Source organism: Streptopelia decaocto (assembly GCF_964273445.1).
Source record: "Streptopelia decaocto genome assembly, chromosome: 1".
Taxonomy (NCBI): domain Eukaryota; kingdom Metazoa; phylum Chordata; class Aves; order Columbiformes; family Columbidae; genus Streptopelia; species Streptopelia decaocto.
Genome location: NC_138663.1, coordinates 204,805,046 through 204,827,925, shown reverse-complemented (window position 1 = coordinate 204,827,925; position 22,880 = coordinate 204,805,046). Strand labels below are relative to the sequence as shown.

General features: G+C 35.8%; 1 protein-coding gene across 6 annotated transcripts in view; it reads left to right on the top strand.

Moving 5' to 3' along the window:
* Positions 1-22,880, top strand: part of DLG2 (discs large MAGUK scaffold protein 2) — an 895,217-nt gene that overhangs the window by 262,358 nt on the left and 609,979 nt on the right. The window lies entirely within an intron of this gene.

Here is a 22,880-nt window from a genome sequence, read left to right as displayed (position 1 = left end):
TGATATTTTGGTTGTTTGCCAGCTGGGTCCTTTGTAATCTCAGGAGGAACAGAAGGCAGTTTAAGATACCAGGATAATGCACACTAATGGGACATTTCTGGTAAAAGTAGTCTAAAGTGATATATTGTTGATGTCCAAATTGCTATCCTTTGATTTTAGAGTTGAAAAGACACTGCAATAAATAGGGAAGATGACAATTCTGAGTGACCCTTGCACAGCTCTCTGCCAGCTGGACATCATTTCATAATGGCTTAAGATGTCTATGTAATGTTCCTAAATATAAGGACCAAAATTATGTGGTGGTTAAGGTGGCAACCCAGGGTGAATTCAGTGGCAAGTATAATAGATAAGAACTCTTACAGTATTTATCTCAATGTCTGCCTCTTAGGATTTTGAGAAAGGTTTAATGAAGCTTTTTTCTTGGTTTATTTTGGATGCATGAAACTAATTTTTGCTGCTTTTTTGTAACAACTGAAAGAAGAGATGAAGCTAGTCAATCACTGTTTAACTAATCGTGTCATTTATTCATGCAAAGCTGAAAAAAACCTCTGATACCTCTTCAATACTGAGTGGCACACAGTAGGAGTGAAATGCTGTTTGCTCCTTAACAAGCCCATATGGTGGTAGGAGATCCAATGTCCCTACTATGCAAACAACACTGAATCTTTAAAAGCATGTTAAACAGCATCTGCCAGTGATAAAATAAGTAAATCAGAAGGCTCATTACTCCATAACTTTCACCTATGAGCCTTTAAAAAGGACGATGAAGAGATGGGTCGATACATTTTTATTTAGATTCTAGAGAACATGCTATTGTTTCTATCTTTGTTTTCAAATAAAGCTGCAGAGCAGGTTATCTGTGTGTCATCCCTGTAAAAAGTATTGAAAATTAATGAGTATTTACCTAAGAAAGCAAGCATAAGAATAAATTAATGGTAGGAATAAATTAGTGGTAGTCAGCATAGTTTTAAAGCAAAGCAATTATGTTCGATAAACTTCATTTCAGAATGTGAATTTGCTTGATAAATGATCCTTGGTGTTGTTTAGGCTTTTGTAAGGCATTTGATTTAATTTTCCATTATATCTAGTATAAATAAATAACAGTATGCTTTATCAAAATAATATTCCTTAAGGACTGAGTAGCTGACATCTCAAAGTACTAATCAGTGAGAAATGGATCTTATATGGAAATTCTGAGGGGCAGATTTCCACAATTTAGAATTGGATGTGGACATCATATTTCAATGTTTTCATAAATCATTTGGAATGTGGCATGAATTCTTAGATGGTAAAATTTTTGGATGATTCAAAGGTTGAAAAAGTGAAAAAAGAAAAGACACAACAGTCAGAGAAATCCAGTTACAGTCTGGTCTGGTAAACAGAGGCCATTCAACAAAATTATTATTACCTAGAAGTATTACACAGCCAGAAGGAAGCAATGCCAGCCCTACACAGACAGAAGGGATCCCTACAGGGGAAATAAATGACACTAAGAAGGTTCCAGAGGAAAGAACAGACAACTCAGCAGGGTTTGTACTATGAACTTTGAGTGCTAAAGAAAAGACTAAAAGTTAAGAATAAGGAGGTGATTTTATTTGTGTGCACAGCAAAAGTGAGGTTGTAGGAATATCGTGCCAAGTTTTTAAAAGATATTAGCTATCTATAAAGAGGGAGAAAAGGGACTTGAGCAGAGAAACATTATCACAGAGACATGACTTATTGACAGTGTATTCTGTGGGGAGACTGAATCTAAGAGGATTCTTCAGAATAGCAGAGTAAAGAAGAATACGTACCAGGGTGAACACAAATAAATGTCGGGCAGGTGTTTTTAGCAGTGAAAATGTGTAACAGGACAAACTGTCTAGGGATGTGGTAGATCTCAACCTCATTATGTTTTCCAGATTAGATGCTTTTCCAAAATAGATACACACACTTTAGTTTAAGATAAGTTATTGTTGTCGGTATTATGAGCCACAGTACATTAGGCTACTGGATCTAATGACAATTTCTGCCTTCAACCCCGAACCTTTTGGGTGCCTGCTCTCTGCTCCAGCAGAGTCAGCAAAACCTATTCAACACAGGAATATGGGATCAGATGACGTATCTGAGGAAGATTCAACTGGCACAGCTAACGCAGTTCATCACCTTCTTCCCCAGCCACTAGTTCAAATGAAGAAATGGGAAGCTGTTTTTACTTGCTTTAGTAGAGAGCATTTACTTCCTTTTTAATTCCTTCCCAATGCTTTTCTCATTTTACATTTTGCTTGGCCTGAGATTTGCAGCTTGCATTTTAATGCAGGCGTGAATCAACCAGACTGGAAATGGAAGCTAGAAGTCTTGCTACATACAGCTACCTTTTGAAATTTTTGTAGAAATAATTGCTGTTGGCTCCTTACCTGAAGAGTCATCTCACAAAATAATGTGACACCTATATTCTTTGTCACCCACATTTCTGTTATTAATGTCCCGGGAAAAAAAAAAAAAAAAGACACAATATGTTATGAGGTGCTTAGGTTCACTTTATTGTGCTTTTGTTGGAGATATGTTTTTCTTTTTTTTTGTTTGTTTGTTTGTTGTTTTTTTTTTTTTAAACTCCATAACACACCACATCATATAAGAGGTACATGCATTTCCTGGCCTACATGTGTGGAGGATGGAGTTTGAATCCTCCCAAGGTCATTGATTTCTGAGTTAGTTTTCCTTCATTGATTTGTAATCTGCAATAGCTAAATTTTTATTAGAACAGCAAGGTTTGTATGAGAGGGTTTGTTGTCTCAGTTCTGTGTGACTGTCTGCCATCTACATCTCCATGATATTTTGTATATCTGGTGGTCTTTAAAATGAGATTCTAGGCTTAGGATATGTTGTTTCAATTCCTGGCTTTGCAACTAGTCTCTTGAATCATCTTGGGCAGCTTGCTTTATTCTCTTGGCCCTTGTTTTTCTATCTGTAAAACAGAGATAACATTCTCCTTTCTTTTGAGAAGTGCTTAGAGAAACATCCTACTGCCTGAAGATTCCTTAGACTTTTTCTATCTGTTTTACATATAGCTAATTCATTATTGCACAACTATTACACATATCCTCAGAGCAGTGAATGGTGTGTTCTCATGCAATAACATTCTAGCACATTTAGAGGTAAGAAGAAACTGAGGCCCCATAGTCTAAAAGTCCATAGGTGCACTAATCAACTCCTAGAGAAAGTATAGTTAAAATTAGCTTTATTTTGTCCCCATGTTACACCTCATTATAGCAACTCTTTTCTAGCTCCCTTCTTTGACTTGAAGCTAAAATAAACTACCTTTGCATATTCCCATTGTACTTACCCTATATCATTCACTGGGAGAAAGTGACTCTCGTCTTAGGTCAGGTAAGGATGGAAGGGTCCATTGTTCAGTTATGAAGTTTTCAAAATAAAAACCCCATTTTCATGCTTTTTGTTGCATTCACCAGCAAAATCTCTCTTTGACTTAGCGTCTAAACAAAATTCAGTGGCTAGGTGTTTAGGACTCTGACACTGGTCAGATTGTGAGGACAACTGTTGAGCAATGGTTTGTCTGTTGTCTCTTGTTTTACACTCAGACTGTAAACTTTCTGAAGCATGGCCACTCCACTTTTAATTTCTGGATTTTCTGAAAGTCTTCACCAATGGAATTTCAGTCCTTAACACTGATACTGAGATGTTGTAATGATGGATAAAGGGTTAATCAGAAGTTAACATTCTTTAACTTTTCAACTGGGAAAAGGGAACAAAGTTTTTTATTGTATATGATATTGTATACAGTATACCCTTCATTGTATACAGTAGAGAACATAGGCAGAGTTGAAGTCTCAAAACCTGATTGAGTTAAAGTGGAATTTCTCTGACGTACACATCCACTTCCTTTGTGTACTCAGGGACATATTCATTAACTAACATAGCTATTTAGCTTTTTCCCCTGCTCAGTTTTCAGAAATGAGTCTTTGCTCTTGCCTATACACCCCTACAGAATTCTCAACTCACTCATTTCTCTGTGAAGAATTTTTGTGCTAAAAATATTGCATGGGTATCAGGAGGTCTAATTTTGCCTGCATTAACTTTTCATTATTTATGATTACTCATGAGTAGTAGAAAGGCTGGAGGTGCACTTTATAAATATACTTTGCCTACCTTCTGGTGCCAGTTGATGTTCCATTGTGGTCTCTCTCATAGACCTTGTCAGATATTGTTCAGGAAATCCAGCTTATCACTGCTATGTAGTTGACCTTCCAACCTCACAAACTGAGCAGAAGCATTTGGTTCCCCTCCCATTGAAGCAAATGATAAAACTTCAAATGACTTAAATGAATCCAAGATATTGCCCACTATTTCTAGATGAACAAGTATTTACAAAGTGAGACAGTGTCTGAGAGGCTTTATTACTGAAGTCATTTCTTCTGGCTTGAATGTTACTGAAAACTATCTTTGTTGTTAAGAAAACAAGTTTCTGATGTTAAAAAGAGACACTATTTGTGGGAAACTCTTTTCAAGTAAAAGTCTTTAAATTGTTGGGTGGCTTCTATTAACAGTCATCATCGATATTTCTTGTAATATTAGAAAAGTAATTAGGTAAACTGTCCGCAGTGGTCCCAGCAGACACATTTTATCTGAAACGTCTTTCTGTATTCCACTTTCCTGCATAGAAGAGTGTTCATTATAGCTTCCAGTTACTAAAACTGAACCCTAGAGTCTTAAACAATCTTACATCTCCTTTGCAATGAGCGGCAAAGGTAACTGCTTTTTTTAATCCTCAATTATGTAATTCTCAAATACTTTCCTGTAGAGGTCTAATATTAATATCCAGATAATGTAAAAAGAACACTGAATATACCTATAGTAGTTTTGCTCAACAAAGTTGAGGAAAATAGTGGTAACATCAGCATTTTGTATTGCTTGCTCATGTTATATAGGTTAGAGTGCTGGAGCTTGAAATGAGTTTTTAAACTAGTTATTCTTGATTTTTTTCACTCCTCTGATGTAATGCAGCATGAGTTGTTTAATTTACAGCAACAATATGATTTGGGGTTAAATGTCACAGAGGCAATGAAGAGGTTGTTCTGCTTTTAATTGATGCTGTGACCTACATTGTTCCCCAAGGCACCACAGACATTTTTCAGAAAAGTCTCCTGTTAATTATAACTGTACTCTGTGGTGCTGGGTCAGTTGTCATTTCCATTATATAAACTTTAAAAACTAGGGGATTTTAGTTCAATTATTTTAAATCACATTAGGTAAAGATTTGCCATCGAGGCTGGTACCACAGAAGTAACCATTTTCTGGGATGACGATGGCTTTAGTCTCACATTTTCTGCTGAATACACCCCATATTTCCTCCCAGGGGAGACCACGTCCATTCCTGTGTCCTGTGGTCCCTATATCATCTGCCTCATAGAAACAGTGAGATGTATATTGGTGACTTGGGTGAAAGATGGCTTACATTAGTTTAAAGAAGTCAGACTTTTTTGAAGAATAGAAAATTTATGTCTCGTCACTAGCCAGTAAAATGTAAGAGTTGCCAGACATTAATTTTAGATATTCTTCAGTCCCACTCTTACATAGAGAAGCTTAGGTGGTCAAGTTGTAATATCAGACTGTTCTTAACTTCCTTGAGAGGGTTCTTACTCCCTCATGACAGACATAATTTTTTTTCATTTATTTTTTAATGTCAAATTACTCTGGAAGGGGCTAAAGCACACTTTGCTTGATTATAATCTGCTTACTTGAAACCTCTAGGATTTCTTGATTACTTAGATATAAAGTCAACTTAGTTTAGATAAGCAGCTGGCTGTCATGAGAGGTACAAGTGTTTCCCAACAGTGAAAGACTGGCCCAGAGTTTCCAATGTAAAAGAATCAAAAAAACAGCAATCTTTGTAATCTTGTAAGCTATTAGATAATCTTTATATTTTTGCGTGAAGTCATCATTACATAGCACTAAGGAGCTGAGAAACCTGGCTTCTGAAACTTCAGAAGCCTCAAGTTGTAATCTGAAGTCACTGCCTTTTCAGAGCTTTTAAAAAATTTGCAGCTAACAGTAATATTCCTTAAGAAATATAGGTGCTTTGATTGCTTCTGGGGAAAATATCCTGATTAAATACTTTAGAATGTTAGTTATTAAAGTTAGAAAGTTGAGATATCCCTGACCATTGAGAGTGACTGATATAATTCTGTTTGCTCTGACAGTATATTCAGAAATTAGTCATAATTTAACTTGTAGCTCAAGGTAAAATAGTTATTACAATGGAAAAAACCTTCTGAAAAATAAGGATATCATATCTTAAAGTATACTCCTATGTGCCTTTATGTTGATGCCTGCTGACTCAGTAAACTGTCCTACTTACTTTGTAATTTATTCAGTCTCCAACTAAGGGATTTAAATGATTTTTCTCTTTGCTTCAAACTTGCAAATCTTCACCAATTCAGAAAAGCACAAAGCGTGTTGTGAAATATGAGCTTTGTAAACAGTGTATTTGATTTTATTGGTTATACATTCTCTTTCTATAGATAGTCCAAAGCCTTTTGATTGTTTATATAAGCTGTTTATAAGAGGTATAAAACTGCAAGGAGAAATATTTTCATATGTTATTGAAAAAGTATTTCCCAGGGTAAAAGCAATCATAATAAAACAATATGTTATAGAGTTGTGTTCCATGGAAACTCATATCAAATTGTACTTTTTTGCAACAGAGAATGTGAAACTCTCCATAACATGAAGCGAATGTGTGTCTGAAAAAAAAAAGTTTGGTTTAAATACTTTCTTGATGTTGGACTCTAGTTAAAAACAAAATTTTTTTTCAGACCCTTTATTCAGTAAAATATTGAAAAGAGACATAGGAATTAGTAGACAATTTGGATAATTTTAGAGAACAAAAAAAACCCAGTTTAAAATAAAACCCAAACTTATTAATTTGCTTGGCCTCAGCTTCTACCATGGGAGACTTTTTTCTACAATACCTTTTGCACCCAACTCTCAATAACAAAAAAGCGGCACTTCTGTTTTGTTGGGAAAAAATTATTGTTCTTGCTGACACAAATAATTGTTACTAATTACATTGCAAATGAAAAATGACTGAATTTAGTTTAATCTGTAACTAAAACCTGTAGAAATTTTAAACATCAAGAAATAGTTGAATCCCATAAAGCACAGGCAATTAAGATGCCTTTCCATGTTCAGTACCCTGAACGTGAGCCAAATACAGTATTTAATCCAACTCTATTTAATAAAAATAAAAAGGTTGCTCAATTGTCTAATTCAAACACACAAAACCCAGAGAATTAAGAAAATTATACTTTTGCTATTGTTTGGTTTTCTACAAGGCAAATTATGTTGTTGAGAGATAGAATATGTATAGCTTCTTTACTACGTAAACCTTCGGTACTGCTGCAGGTTTTAATTATCATTGAATGATTTTCCTTACGTGTTCCCACACACAAATAAAATTGTAATGTATTCTGCTTATCTAAGAACAGTTATAGCTCGTTTTGGCCATAGGTATTTGAAAAATTGCAGTTTTTGTTTTGATGGATAAAACTTCTTCCTGTTACATGTTTATAGCTTTACAGATGCAAGAAAAATACAGCTCATTCTTCATGTCCATCCCATATTCAAAGGTTTCTGCCCATTCTTGTGACCTCTGAAAGCCGCCATCCCTTTAGAAATATGCATTTCAGCTCATTGAACTAAATTTTCAATGGCCAGGTTCTTCCATTTTCTTAGATGTTCTGTCAAAAGAAGTGTATTTTCTTAGCTTAAATTGCCTTTAGGATTAAACTCCACAGAACTTCTTGACCCCAAGTTTTCAAAGCTCACTTTTAAGGTTTCTAAACTAATAAGGGCCTGAAATTTTTTTCTGAAACAACATAGGCCCTGAGCCACCTACTTTAACTTTAAAGTTAATTCTAATTGTAGAAGGAGTTGAACAACCTGACACAGGTCACTTCCAGGGCAAATTGTAATTTTATGATTCTATGTTGCTGTGACTTTCACTTAAATTAATTAGGCATTGATTTTGAAGAGTGAAATTATAGACTAAGGACTAAACATTGTAAGTGTCCAAATCTAAAAATCCCAACCCCTGTTTCTTAGCCCCACCTCTGCCACTTTTACTGTTTAGTTGAGCTTTTCCTTTCTTCTGTTTCATTTCCAGTCTTACAGTGCTAAGCTGCTTTTTTTTTTTTCTGGTAACCTTGAAATATTTAGCCATTTTGCTTTGGTTTTCCTTGTCTTCATCTGATCTTGCCAAGTTCCTGTTGGCAAAACCACACTAGAAACCTTTTTGTACCACAGTGATAGAACTGATGGTGCAATTTTCCAATATTATTTATGCAACAAAATGCAAGAACTGGAGAAAACTTTGATGAAGTATCTTTCCTGATACAATCTACATCTAAAAGTTACGTTAATTAATCCTTCTGTGAAATCTTAAAATCCAAGCCAGAACTCATTAAAAAAAAAAGTCTATTTTTCAAGCATTTAAGGAGTTTTTCATTAGTCAGTGTTAACGAAAGGTGCAAAATCAGTTCCTTCTTTCAGAGATATTTTTTTTCCCTAATATATTTATAGTTGATGTGAAAACTAGGAACTAGATTATAAATCAGTAGTGTCATAGGAACATAGGAAAAAAAAGGCATACCCTCTCCCAAATAGTTTCTGAAACAGGAAAAAAAAAAAATAGGTGAAGAAGGACAGAAGAGGTACAGAATCATATAAAGAAAGAACCAACTACTGATATTCTTAAATTAATTATTACTCCAAAGAAAGATGATAAAGAAGTAGGTTGTAGGTTGTTTCACTGTCAGTTTTCAAGTGCCATTCTGGGGAACTTGGTGGGAAACAATCTGCACAAGATCAAATTTTACTCTTGTTTTTGGGAAAAATCATGAGCCCTTGTAACGTGTGAAAAAGTGTAGATGTTCACTTATAGTAGTTGTCCAAAAGTACATACTGGCAGTGGTCACAAGGGCATTTTCACATGATATTAATGTATCAGATGCTTTGGGACAAAATGGATAAAACTTCCCTGTCCATTCTGAAGAATTTGTTAACACCGTTTGTTTTTACCTCTGCAACACAAACTTATGGGTGAAAAAAAGTTCTTTCCATTGTGATGGATGTGGGTTGTGGTCCCAAGGCCAAGAGCTGGCTCACCAGCCTGAAGGTGTACTTGCCACATATTTTCTAGATTTTCATACTTCCGGCAGTACCTATTTTTTCATTTCTTCTGGATTAGCAGGGCTTTCACAAGGCCATTTGAAGTAGTATTGGGAAAAACAAACAAACAAACAAACTAGATCTATAATAAATTGCTAGATCTTACTCATTGTTCATCAGTGTAACAGAAGGAAAAGAGAACTGTAATTTGGAGATAGTTGGAGTCTGGTATCAGCAGGTAGAAATTTTACCTGTGTTTGCAAAGTATAAAACCCTTCATATGACATTTGAAGTAACCAGATGACTTCTTGAGTTCTGAGTCAAGACATTTTTAAAAATCTTTTGAGAGTTCACTATTTGCTGCCCTTCTTCCCAAGTAATTCAGCAGTTTAAATGAAGTAATTGCTGAGCAAATTCCAGAGTTGGTCTATGAATGTCAGCACTTGCCTTCTTTAGCTGGTGGAGAGAGGTACCTTTTGAATAAGTAGTTGATCTTGAGCATTGAAACGTCTCTTCTTAGTTTAGCTTTCTAATAGCACTGCTAACTTTTTTGCCCTGACTTGTATGTCTGTCGGTAAAGAAGATGGTTTAGGATGAGAGAGTGACAGTGGGTATAATGGGGCAAATTAATGAAAAATCATAGACACATAGGTTAAAAGCCTCTATAGAATGCCACTATATGGGGAAAAGTGTATCTGAACAAAGTGAAAAAGAAATATGTGGGAATGGAGGGAAAAAAAAAAGAAGAAAAAAATGTTAATAATTTGCCTGTGGAATGTCTGTCTGCTGTTTTCTAAGTAGAGGATGTATAGTGTTAACTGGTTGAAATTCCTTTCCTCTTAGTTTTATGTTGACTATATTTCATAGAAATGCAACAATAATGTGCAGCAAAGCTAAGATTGAATTGCACCTAAATCCATAGAGTAGTTTTTATTCTTTAACGTGGGAAAACTTCTAGAGAAGGAGGTGGACTGACTTTTGTTATTGTCTTAGAGCAGGTGACACCAGCAAATTCACATACGATGCAGGTTTAGAAAGTCAAGCATTATATTACCTAGTCAAGTGATAATTTACATTATTATATTATCTATCTATCTATATTATCTATTGGTTATCTGAAGAAACAAGACTTTGCATTGCAACTGTGTATAAAATCTTACGATATCTGTGCAGTTGTGGTATTTGAGAACCATGACTTAACATTAAAAAGGCTGTGAATACAAAACTCAAGTTACATCAATTTATTGTACATAAACACATGCTATGTTAGTCCTAGATATTAGTTGGGTGATATGGCATGAAGAGGACACATAAACTGCAGCAAAACATATATTTTTTATCCTGGCTTAATGTTTCGGTTAATTGGCAAGTAAAAATTCACTATGCCTCACAATTGTGTGTATTGTGTAACTTGTACTTCATATAGATCTGCCTTCACATAATGTAACTAATTTTGTTGTTTTTTTTAAATATTCTTTGTTTGATCTTTTTTCAAATAATAAATGACTCAGGATAAAAAGTGGGGGTTTTAAGTGGAGGCTCAATAGGTTCATGCAAAGGTACTGTTTCTGAAAAATCAATATATGGGACATTTTTACTATTTCTGCCATTCTATGAATTTTCAGATCTCATAAAACATAACTATAAACATGACCAGGCATCTTGTATTCTGGTTAAATAACCCAAATAATTCATCATCCAAGCAACTGTCAGTGGTTCTTCAATAACAGTGGACTGAAAAACTTAAAACTGATCTAATTCCTATTTTTAAGAGTACGTGCCCTTGACAGCAACTTTTTTCTTTTCAGTGGGACTGATTATATTGCACACGCCACGGCACTGTAAGGAAAAGAGCTATTGCCATATATTCTTAGATTGCTACAAATAAATACGTTTTAACTTTTTGAAACTCATTCTAGGACAGAATAGCATGAAGCCCTGTCATTTGGTTCATGAAACAAATATTTAAAATAAAGCACAGCTTTGGAATAGTGCTCCATATTACACTGTCCTGCAGGTATTTGTACAAAGCTAAGAGTTGTCACGTAGATACCACCGGAATTTCTTGCATTTGTGATTGAATGGGCTGGAATATTACTTATTAAAAAGATAGTGTTTATAGCAGTATAATATATTTAGAATAGATTCACGAATATATGCAGCTAATTATTTGCTCAGAATAATTTGAGTAGCTGTGTTTTTTCTTTCTTTTTTATCTTTTTTTTTTTTTTTTTTTTTTTTTTTAATTTTAAATATAGGTGCATGTGATTTTCCATGTGCAAGTCAAGCCAAAGTTCTTAGGACTGGAGAGAAACATGTGCCCTCCCAGGCTTGCAGAGCATGGTTCAGAGACAGCTTGTCTCTTTCAGTTAAGTACATGGAGATTGGCTGTTTCTATAAGACAAATCAGTATATAACCTTATACTGGTAAAGAGGTTGCTTAGTTCAGCATATTTACTTCGCTGGGAGAGGGCAAATTTAGGGTTCAGTCCTCTACTGTCTTTACCTGAGACAGTCGTCTGATGAAAGGAGAAATAATACAGAACAAGCCAAAGCCTTTTACTGATGAACTTTATGTAAAAAAAAAAAAAAAAAAAAAAGGCAAAAAAAATCTGTGTAACTGTGACCTAAACTTTACACAATAATCAGTTTTGTGCATTTGAAACTAGCAATCTAAGTGATTAAAGGCTTGATCTTATTAGAACCTAACTAATGTAGATAATCTAATCTGATGCCTGAAACATGTATCTTGAGCTTGTCATACATCCTTATTACAAGCTTATATTACAGACATTTTCTATAACTGTCAGTAGTTCATTTACAGATGATGAGAGGGCTGGAGCACCTCTCCTCTGAAGACAGGCTGAGAGAGTTGGGGTTGTTCAGCCTGGAGAAGAGAAGGCTCTGGGCAGACCTTACAGCAGCCTTCCAGTACCTAAAGGGAATCTACAAGAAAGCTGGAGAGGGACCTTTTACAAGGACATTTAATGAGAGGACAAGGGGTAATGGCTTCAAACAGAAAGAGGGGAGATTTAGATGAGATAGAAGGAAGAAGTTCTTCCCCATGAGGGTGGTGAGGTGCTGGAATAGGCTGCCCAGAGAAGCTGTGGATGCTCCATCCGTGGAAGTGTTCAAGGCCAGGTTGGACAGGGCTTTGAACAACCTGGTCTAGAGGAAGGTGTCCCTACCCATGGCAGGGAGGTTGAACTAGATGATCTTTAAAGTCCCTTCCAACCCAAACCATTCAATAATTCTATGAGAACTGAGAATTTGTAATAAACTGAAGAGTTAAATGGAAATGGAGACCATGGGTAAAGATGTGACAGTCTAGATTATTTGAGCTGCCAGTCTGAGGCTAAGCAAAGCTCACATTGCACTTCCAGGTGGAAGAGAAAATTATCATTCGTCTTCTTGAAAGATGCTTAGCTAAATGCAACTGTTGACCAACAGTCCTAATCGTAGTGAAACCTCTTCTTCTTTCCAGGCTTTTTGTGAACTGCTGAGCACAAAATGACATGGCCTGTACACGAACCTGTTGTTTATTGTCACTGAGTATCATAAACATGTATGGTTCTATACATCTCTAACCTGCCTAGGTTGTCTGTAGATCTAATGGCATAATGCAGTACAAAGTTCAGAGGAGGGAGATTAAGAAGTAGCTTGGCAAAAAAAGTGGATCAGCTCTTCATAAAGAAGACATGTATTTTCTATTTGGTCATCTTTGTGCTTTTAAATTTTTTTCTTAAAGCAAGGGAATGCGAATGTTTTTCTTACCATAGTGAGAAATGTGAAGAGACAAAGTTGAGAGGGAGTTACCAATTGTGCTGTAATTTAAGCTTTTAAATGCTTACAGCTTGTGTGGATGCTGGTGTACCAGGAATGTCTAATCAGATGTCTCCAGGGAGTAAAGGGTGACAATGACTGATTATATATGAAAACCTATTTGTAGGAGACACGCTACAGAGTCTGTGTCTCAGTTCTCATACAGTTCATTATGACGAAAAGTAGGGAGTCTTGGGCTTTGGGCAAGTGGTGTCTCATTCTCTTAAAAGGCTATTTAGTTTTAATCTAATTTAATTTTATGAACCTTTGGCTTTAAATCCAGACTTACCAGGAGACAAACATATTTTTAGATGTAGGAGGGTCCCACAGATTAAAAGCAATATTTTTATGGGCCCTTAGGTATTTGATGTGAAGGAAATATAAATAGGTTTGTAGGGTAAGCACAAATTTTACAAGGTGCACTAAACTAGATTCAGTGGAGTGTTGCTGAATACTGCAGCTTTGCTAGTTTAGCTGTAACTGTTCACTTAAAATTAGTCATTGCTGTCACAAAGTTTAAGATTTTCATACTGTACTATGTAGATAGAGATTAAGGACTTGCAACTGATGGCTAATTCAAGGCTGGTCATTTGTTTTCATCTTGTGGACTTCAGCTGTTCCAGAAAGTCAGCATAGAATTGCACCGACTTCAGTATTTACTTAGTGAATGCTGCACCTCTATTTCTGTGCTTTTATTAATCTTTAGAAAGAACATTTTATTTGTCTTTAAAAAGAATATTCAGAAAATAGTACAGTGTTAAATATCCCATCCCCAGCAGTGCCCTGGAGGGCACCATGTGTCTGTCTGAGTGACAAAGAGGAGGCCAGTGCCACCACACCCAGCACAGCTTTGCCATAGGTTTGCACTGTCACTAAGCTAAGGGAGCCAGTTCCCCTCTCCCACCACTAACTGATACAAATTGATTATCCACAGCTTTTTCTGGCCCGCCCATATGTGTATATATAACTCATTCCATTAGCTGGAGCACAACAGGATTCTTCAGTTATTGTAGCATTGTGAATGTTCAGCTCAGTAAACAAAATACATATTTCACTGTGGTGAGGTGATCAACCAAACCTGAGTGAAAACATATTGTGAAAGGGAAGAGGTTAAAAAAAAAATCAGTGCTAATTCTGACATCAAATTATATACTGACGCAGCAAATGAATCAGAGTAAACCATTTCTAGCACTCAAAAGCATGCCGATATAGGGACTGCTAATGAAAATTGGTCTAATAATTTTAAGTGCGTGCATATCAAATGCACATATGGCATGCACTAAAATATTTTGAATAAATGGAGCTTCTATTGGAAATTCTAATCAAGGCCTTATTAAATATGTTACATTTTCAGGCAGCACACTGTTTAATCTCTTCCACTGGTGGACAACATTTGAGGTTTTCATCTTCCTCACAAATTACACTTCAGATTTTGCTGAAAGTATCTTCCCAAGTATGTTGGCTGCCTATCTCATTATTTGTCTTGAGAACAAACTGTTTCTCCTTTAATTGCATTTGGATATTGCTGCATTTGTCTCGTTTCAAATACCATAATTAAAATAACAATAGACATTGATTATGACAGACTTATGACTAAAACTTGTGACAAAATCTTACTAATCACTTTTCTGCTTACTCAGACAATTGGTCGCATTCTGCCTAAATCCTGATATTTATAAGTTCATTGTCAGCTAAATAACAATTTTTACATTGGTTATAGCTATGCAGATGCTCGTCAGATTGAGTGCTCTTTTATCAGTATATTCTCACATTCATATGTTCTTTGACACCTCTACCTTTACTATAAAATACAGGGGGTGGGGGTGTGATGGTGTCCAAATTTGTCACAGGATACACGTGTTAATATCCATTAAAATGTTCAAAGAGCAATATTCATCTCATCCTCTACATTGAGAAGATATCAAAACAGCTCAGCAGTGTCTTATGAGCAGCTAATTGGAAATTTCTACTTGAGTCATTCTGTCCTTTGAATGAAATTTTCATGAACTACAAAATCTCACCCAGACTTACTATTTCTTTTTATTCTGGGAAGGGGCTCAAAGCGCATCGATTTATTTTGTGAATGCTGCCTACTCATAGTGAAGAAGTTCGTAAAAACCACACGCCAGCAATTCCCCAAAGGATAAGTCAATTAAAATATATCTAATTTACCACCATTGCACATATTGGGTGAACTGATGAAGATAAGTGATTTAATATTCATTTTAGTGAGGATTCAAGATTAAATTAACGATACAGCTTCTCAGTCTAGTGGCTAGACCAATTTATCTAATATATCCAAAACTCCATACGGTTGCCTATTCCAAGACATGGGAATAAAGTATTTACACTTTTCAGGTTGTTTTTATAAACATGGAATTTTCTCACAATAACCTTCATCCAGCCTTCAGCCTGTCTAGGCAATCAGTCACCTCAGGCTGAAAAACTGGATTCTCTTTTCAATGCTGCTGCAAGAAAAACTGGGACTCATATTTTAATATGGGTATCTCAGGCACATAACACTGAGAAACAACTGTGGTGATTATTATAATAAAGCCAAACTCTCAGATATTTTAGCATAGTTTATATAAAATTATTCTATGGGCCAAATGAAAGCAAAATACTGAATCTGATACCCTGACAATATGCGTGGAATGGAGAAAATTGCTTCTCATTTGGTTTCACCTCTGTATTCCAGTGATATTTCTGAAGCAATTTTTCATCTGTGTGAAACACTTTCAGGAAATATTAGTGAGAGGAACTTTCTTAATGAACTAGTCAGAGAGAAAGGACGTGATGCTGCCAAAAGGAAATGAAATGTTACAAGTAACTGAAAAAATGGGGAATAGCATGGAAATTAGAAACCAACCTTATCTACAGAAGTCTTCATTTTGCTAGCTATGATATATTATGTATAATTATCATTGGGAACATGTATTCCTTCAGACTCTTGTTTGCTTTTGCTGATGTCAAACATTCTCCAGATGGCATAGTGCATTTTCTGTAATCACCTCCTTTTTATTTCATCCTTTCCTGATCTGTATTCCTCACAGTGCTTTTTTTTTCTTTTCTTTCCCCTTATAAAAGTTGTTATAAGGTCCTTCATTCTCAGCACTATTGCCATACCTTCTCTCAGTTGGAACATTTCTTAGTTCATAAAGTCAATTTGCCCTTTTCTCTTAAACATGCTTTTTATCTCTGTTTGCTGATTCCAGATTTACTGGCCTGAGTGCTTTAGAAACAAATATTACTTGCAAAGAATATTGTCTGTTATTGGTAGAATTTTGAGATACTGCAACAGTAAGGATTGTATGTATAAGCTGTTTATATATATTTCACGCACATAAATACTGAGGTTTGATGCTATGAACAAACACACTTTTTATATCATCCTAAGTATTATACAATATCCACAAGCAGATTGAAGGGGTGATTTTTTTAAAATCAGTGGAAAGAAAAGTCTTCTTAATGAGACCTGATAAGCTGTGAAGGAAGAAAGTGGTTCTTCTCCTCTTAGTGTCTTAGGCAGACAGTGCAGAGGAATATGTGACTTGACTAATGGCATCATCCAGGGGAAGAGGTGTTGAGTTTTTCTACTGAAATGGCTTTTCTTTGGAAGCACAGACCAGAGACCCATGAACTCAGTGTTTATTCTCAGTCTTCTGTCACAGAATCACAGAATGTTAGGGATTGGAAGGGACCTGTCATTGCAGACTTTTCAGTATTCACAAAATAAAGAAATTCTTTGTATGAAAGTTTCGGGATTCCCATTAGCCGATCTCGGTAATGAATGGACAATAGAAAATGATTAACATATGTTGTGGTTGAACCTGGCAGGCAGCTAAACACCACACACAGCTGTTCGCTCATTCCCTCCACAGTGGGATGGGAGAGAGAATAAAACCAACCAAACAAACAAATGTAAACCTCATGGGTTAAGATAAAGACAGCTTAATAGAACAGAAAGGAAAAACTGATGATGATGATGATAATAATAATATAATTTATAAAATAAGTGATGTGCAATGCAATTGCCCACCACCTGCTGTCTGATACTCAGCTAGTTCCTGAGCAGTGATTCCTCAGCTAACTTTTCCCTAACTTATATACTGGGCATGATGTCATATGGTATGGAATATCCCTTTGGTCAGTTTGGGTCAGCTGTCTTGGCTGTGCTCCCCTTCCAGCTTCATCTCCAGCATCCTTGCTAGTATATCTTGACTTGGTATAAACATTGCTTAACAACAACTAAAACATCAATTTATTATCAACATTCTTTTCATGCTAAATCCTTAACACAACAATACAATCTACATCTCCCTGTACCTCTGAGAGTTAATGCATACTAACAGGTGATGTCATCAGCACAAGAACTTAGAGAGACATAAGTATATATCAAAAACTTTTCCAGGCACTGAAATGCATCTGATATATATTTGAGAAAGAATCAATCAGCTATTCGAACAGTGCACGTAACTCCTAACAAGATATAAAAATAATTGAAACTACCAGGAAAATCAGCTGATGAAATTTAAATTTTAAATCAGTATTACACAGGACGTTGTGATTAAAACTCCTAACTTTTCAGAAAATGCTATTAAATTTTTTGTATTTTTCAGCAATGCCACCATCCAGAATGATGATGCTGTCCTTAATTCCACATCAAGTACCAGTGTAGTACTGACAGGGGGATGGGGGGAAGTCTTCTACCTACTGAATTGTGAACAGCACCTTATCTATTTCCATGACAGTTCTTCAGATTTTTCCTGGTCTGACAATCTAAGAGTCTTCTCATATGCAAACTCAGGGGTTTCCCCACCTGTCACTGTTCCAGGTGTTTCTTTGTGTTTGTGCAGATGATCACATAAGCTAAAACAACTTGTACACCCATCTGTATTCATTGCATGTTCTTGCTGGGGTTTTTTTTGTTCTCTTCAGGCTTTGACATATGTTGCTAAAGCACTAGTTCCTCAGATAACCTGTTAAGATGATTTTTATATGTAAATTCAGGGATTTAGTGCCAATAGATCTTGTGGCAGAAATGAAACACAGGCAGTCCATGCGTACTTGCCTGATCTTTATTCTCCACTCATCAATACACAGAAAGCAAAGATTTGGGGAGCTTAAGGCCAGGAGGGGCTATAATAACATGCTCCTTGAAAAGGTATTAGATTTAGTCACGTTTCCTTAAAACGGCAACTTTCACTGGACTAAAGAATGTTTGTATTTCAAAGACATAGATCTCCCTGCAAGAACTTCAGTCTTGAAAGGGATCAGGTAACAGGGAAGCCGTCATTTCCTTGGGCAGTTTGTGCTGGTGGCTGTTTTCCCCACTATCAGTGTGGGCCACGTTTCCAGTGTAAAGCTGCCTGGCAGCACCTCTCAGTTAGTAGTTCTTGTTATGGTTTTTTCTACTGTATTAAACACTGCATTTGAATCACTTCTCAGTCATGAGATGGAAAGTTAAACAGCTTGAGCTTTTTAGCCTTGTACTGAAAGAAAAAATTTCCCCATCCTTTGAATCATTTATTTATTCTCTTTCTTTAGGTCTTGTTTTACAACATCCTTATTAAATGTAGACACTTTAATTTTATGCAGTATCCCTGTATTGGAGTTTTGGTGCACAGTACTGAAAGAAAATTGCTTCTGTACTGCCCTTTGTTACTAATTGGATCTATTGTTCTTCATATGTATATCTACAGATTAAGTTCAAGTTTTCCAAACTAAGCACATAATCATAGAATCATAGAGTAGGTTGGTTTGGGAGAGACCTTTAAAATCATCCGGTCCAACCCTCCCCCATGGGCAGGAACACCTTGCACTAGATCAGGTTGCTCAAAGCCTCATCCAACCTGACATTGAACACTTCCAAAGCTGAAGCATTCACAACTTCTCTGGGAAATCTGTTCCAGTGTCTTACCACCCTCATAATAGAAAAAATTCTTCCTTTTGTCCAACCTAAACCCACTCTCTTTCAGTTAAAACCATTGCCCCTGGTTTTGTCACTACAGGCCTTGGTAAAACATCTTATAAGCCCCCTAGAAGTACTGAAAGGCTGTACTAAGATCTTCATGGAGCCTTCTTTCCAGGCTGAAGAACCCCTACTCTCTCAGACTTGCACAGGAGAGCTGTTCCAGCCCTCTGATCATTTTTGTGGCCTTGTCCAGACCCTCTCCAACAGGTCCATGTCTTGCTGGTACTGCAGACCACAGAACTGGATGCGGGACTTAAGGTGGGATCTCGTGAGAGTTGAGTAGATGGGGAGAGGCCACTCCTTCAGCCAGGTAGCCACATTGCTTTTTATGCAGCCCAGGATACTGTTGGCTTTCTGGACTGCAAGCACACATTGTTCACTCATGTCCAATTTTTCATAGTTTTCATGTTTCATAAACCTGGTAGGAGTTTCTTTGCATATCCATCACAAGCCCTCAATTCTATCCAATCTTCAACCCATCTTTCTGTAGACTTTACCTATTTTCTTTATATTTTCTTTATTCATAAATAAATAACCTATTTTTACCAAAAAAAAAAAAAAAGGCAAGGATAATTTCAACTAAGTTCAAATACTTACAATGTCTTGAGTCAGTCTATGTTTTCTTTGCCATCAGTGGAGAGAAATAGGCACTTTTAGCATGTTAATAATCTGAATTATCCAGCATCTATATGTACCTATTTCATTCCTTTAAGAGAGTAGATGACTCTTACAATGAGGTGACTAGCTCAGATATCCACAAAGCAGGCAGTTTTATTTGGTCAGGTGAATCCCACAGTTCCGCAGGAATGGACCTCTACAGCTCTGCTTTCAGTATTCTTAACTATGCCAATCCTTGCATCATCCAAAATTTTCATCAGAAGCACTTTTATGTATTTCAACCCATTTAATGAAATGGTTCATCAGTGCAGGATTGCTGCTATAGCTACAAATCTACATTAGAAACATTTTCATTCAAATCATGTTACTCCACTGTTGACTACTTTTTATATTTATCGTCTAGTCAGTTCTTTGTCTGTTAAATCTATGCTTTAATGCTATTTATTAGTGCTAATTTTATGTGTGGTTCTCATGTAAAGACCTTTCAAAATTCTGAATATTTCATATTTGACAGTTATCTTTGACAGTCAAAGTGGTATGCTCAACAGAGGATGAAATCAGGTTTAGCAAGACCTGTTTTCCATAAAATCTAGAGCAAGCACTTTAATTTCTGTTGTACTGCAAACCTCTGGTTTCTACTGATGTGCCGTTTCTAAATTTCAAGAGAAATACCACCTATACCAATATACTTCTTATGATCCTTCTCATCGTTGCTCTGTAATTTTTTTATATTCCACTGTGAAATTCCTCATAGATTAACCTGAGCATCTGCTGCAGACATAATGCCATAGAGTATAAAATCATTGTGAGAATATTTTATGAGTTGCTTAATATAAGAATAGATAAGAAACTTTCAGTTTATCTGGAAAGTGTGTATATGTGGATTTTTTAATGGCTATATCTATCCATGCAAGTTTAACAGTATTAACATAGGTTTAGAGGTCAATCTGTTGTGGGGTCTTTTTGTTGGTTCGTTTGTTTTTCTTTTCATTTGAAAGGCTGACACACAATAATCATCAACCATACTCCTCTATTAAAGTCATGGACCAGTTCAGCTGTTCAGGTCATCTTTTTCACCAGAAGGTGTACATACTTTCTTTTGCTTACTTGAAAAACTGATGTTTAGAAAGAAAATATATATCTTAATCATAACTATCAGGTCTTCCAGTAGAATGGATTACAGTGCTCAAAACATTGTGTGTGAACTACATTAAGATGTGCAATTGCCATTGTAACTGAGTGTTCTTATCTGAGAGTTCTCTATCAAAGGTTTTGGATGCCTGGTATATAAAAATATATTTTGTTCTTTTTCTCGGAACTGTCAGGGACAACCAGACATCTTCACTTTTCATGTCTAATAGAGCAGGTGACATTGGACTCAAAGTAGTGACTAGTAATACCTGAATTAAGCCCTCCAGAATATCCATCTCTCCACTTCATTCATCCAGACTTCCGACTTACGCCGTTATGTTTTGTGTCCTGAAAACACCAAACTGTGGTGATTCATTGCTTTCCACGGCTTGTGAGCAATACCTTTTATTTGTCATGACATCAGTCTTTGTACTTCTGACATCCTCATATGATAATTTCACGCTTATGACGAAACTGGTGTCCCTTTTTTGCCAGTACAGGTACCTCCTGTTGCTCAAAATAGCTGAGCCATGTGCCAGACAGAGATTACTTAATATATGAAAGATGTTTGAATATTCTTCCAAACTTGCAGAAACAAGATTTTACGGATAATTTAATTTTGAACTTGTGAATAGGCTTTGAGTTGGAAATCTATCCAAATATAAATTCAGCTTTACTTTGTTTCTTTTAAAAATAAAATGCATATTTAATCGCCTACTATTCATTAGCTTCATGTTTTCCCTCACTCTATAAGATTTTAGTGGCTATTATGGATTTTTTAAAGTCAATAAAAATTATGCAGTCATATTACGAATATAGAGGAATTAATTTGCCTAAACACCCACTCCTCAGTCAGCCTCTGAGATACAGGCCTTTGTTTTTTATTCCTTCTTTCAGGCATAGAACTCATTTACCATTTCTGAGAAGTGCTTTAGAGATTGTGACTATAAATACTGCTTGTGCTTCCATTTTCAAGGCAGCCATGTAGTACACATCTTTCTTTCAATACTGAAATAATAATAATAATGATAATTAAATAATAAATAATAATTCTAATTCTAATTCTAATTCTAATTCTAATTCTAATAATAATAATAATAATAATAATAATAAATAAATAAATAAAAGTGTTTTTATTTTTCACCATCGCCATATGTGAGACGGAACTGCTGAACTGAAAGGAACCTTGTGAGGTCTTTGTGTCAACCTGCTCTTTAAAGCAGGGTCAACACTGAAATCCAAGCAGGTTGCTGAGGGTTATCCAGTTATGACCTGGAAACCTCCAAGGACTACGATTGCACAACCTCTCTGGATCCCTGCTCCAGTTCTTCATTATCTTCATAATAATTTATTTTTTCCTTATGTCCATGACTCCATTTATGACTTGTATACTTTTCCAACAAGCATCTAAAAGCTTGATTCTGCCTTCCTGGTTACATCCTTTCAGATATTGAAAACCTGCCTCCTTCTCTTCAGGGACAGACGTACATCCATTTCTCTCCTTGGTGGAACATTTGCTTTAAGCTGCTTTCATGCTAATTTGCATGAGTTTCACACACTTTTTTTTTCCCCCAGTTAACCTACAGAATGCATTTCTATTACTTTTGAGTTTATTAAGTCAAATTATTTTTTCTTGGAACAGACAATATTCTAAATGAGCCAAGTTTTTCAGATCCTAATTTTATTACTCATCCTTTAATGCAACATCTAGCTACCATACTCTGTTATTCAAATCTTCATTTTGCCTAAATAGCTTAACAACTTTTGGCAGTAAGATGTTAATTATGCTTGCAATAATTGACCTTCACACCTATGAAGTGCAAATAGGTGCATATATGTAAATTAAGACTTACAAATGTGACAGAATGCCAGCAGCATTTGACACCAGCTATACACCTTCCGTCTCTCTTCTGCGTGCTTTGAGCCAATATAGCAGCTGTTTGACTTGGGCTCATTTGAGTTACAACATTCAAAATTTAAGTCCCTTTTTTTGTTTAATTAAGATGAATATATTAAACCACAAAATTAGAAGAGGTCCCTTTGGCCACATTCCTTATTATTCTGCTTTGAATCTGGACCCTTCTGTTCTTGTCCCATAGCAATGACAACTTTTAATGTATTTTTTTTTCTCCTTGCCCCACCTAATGAAAATGTATGATGATTTAAG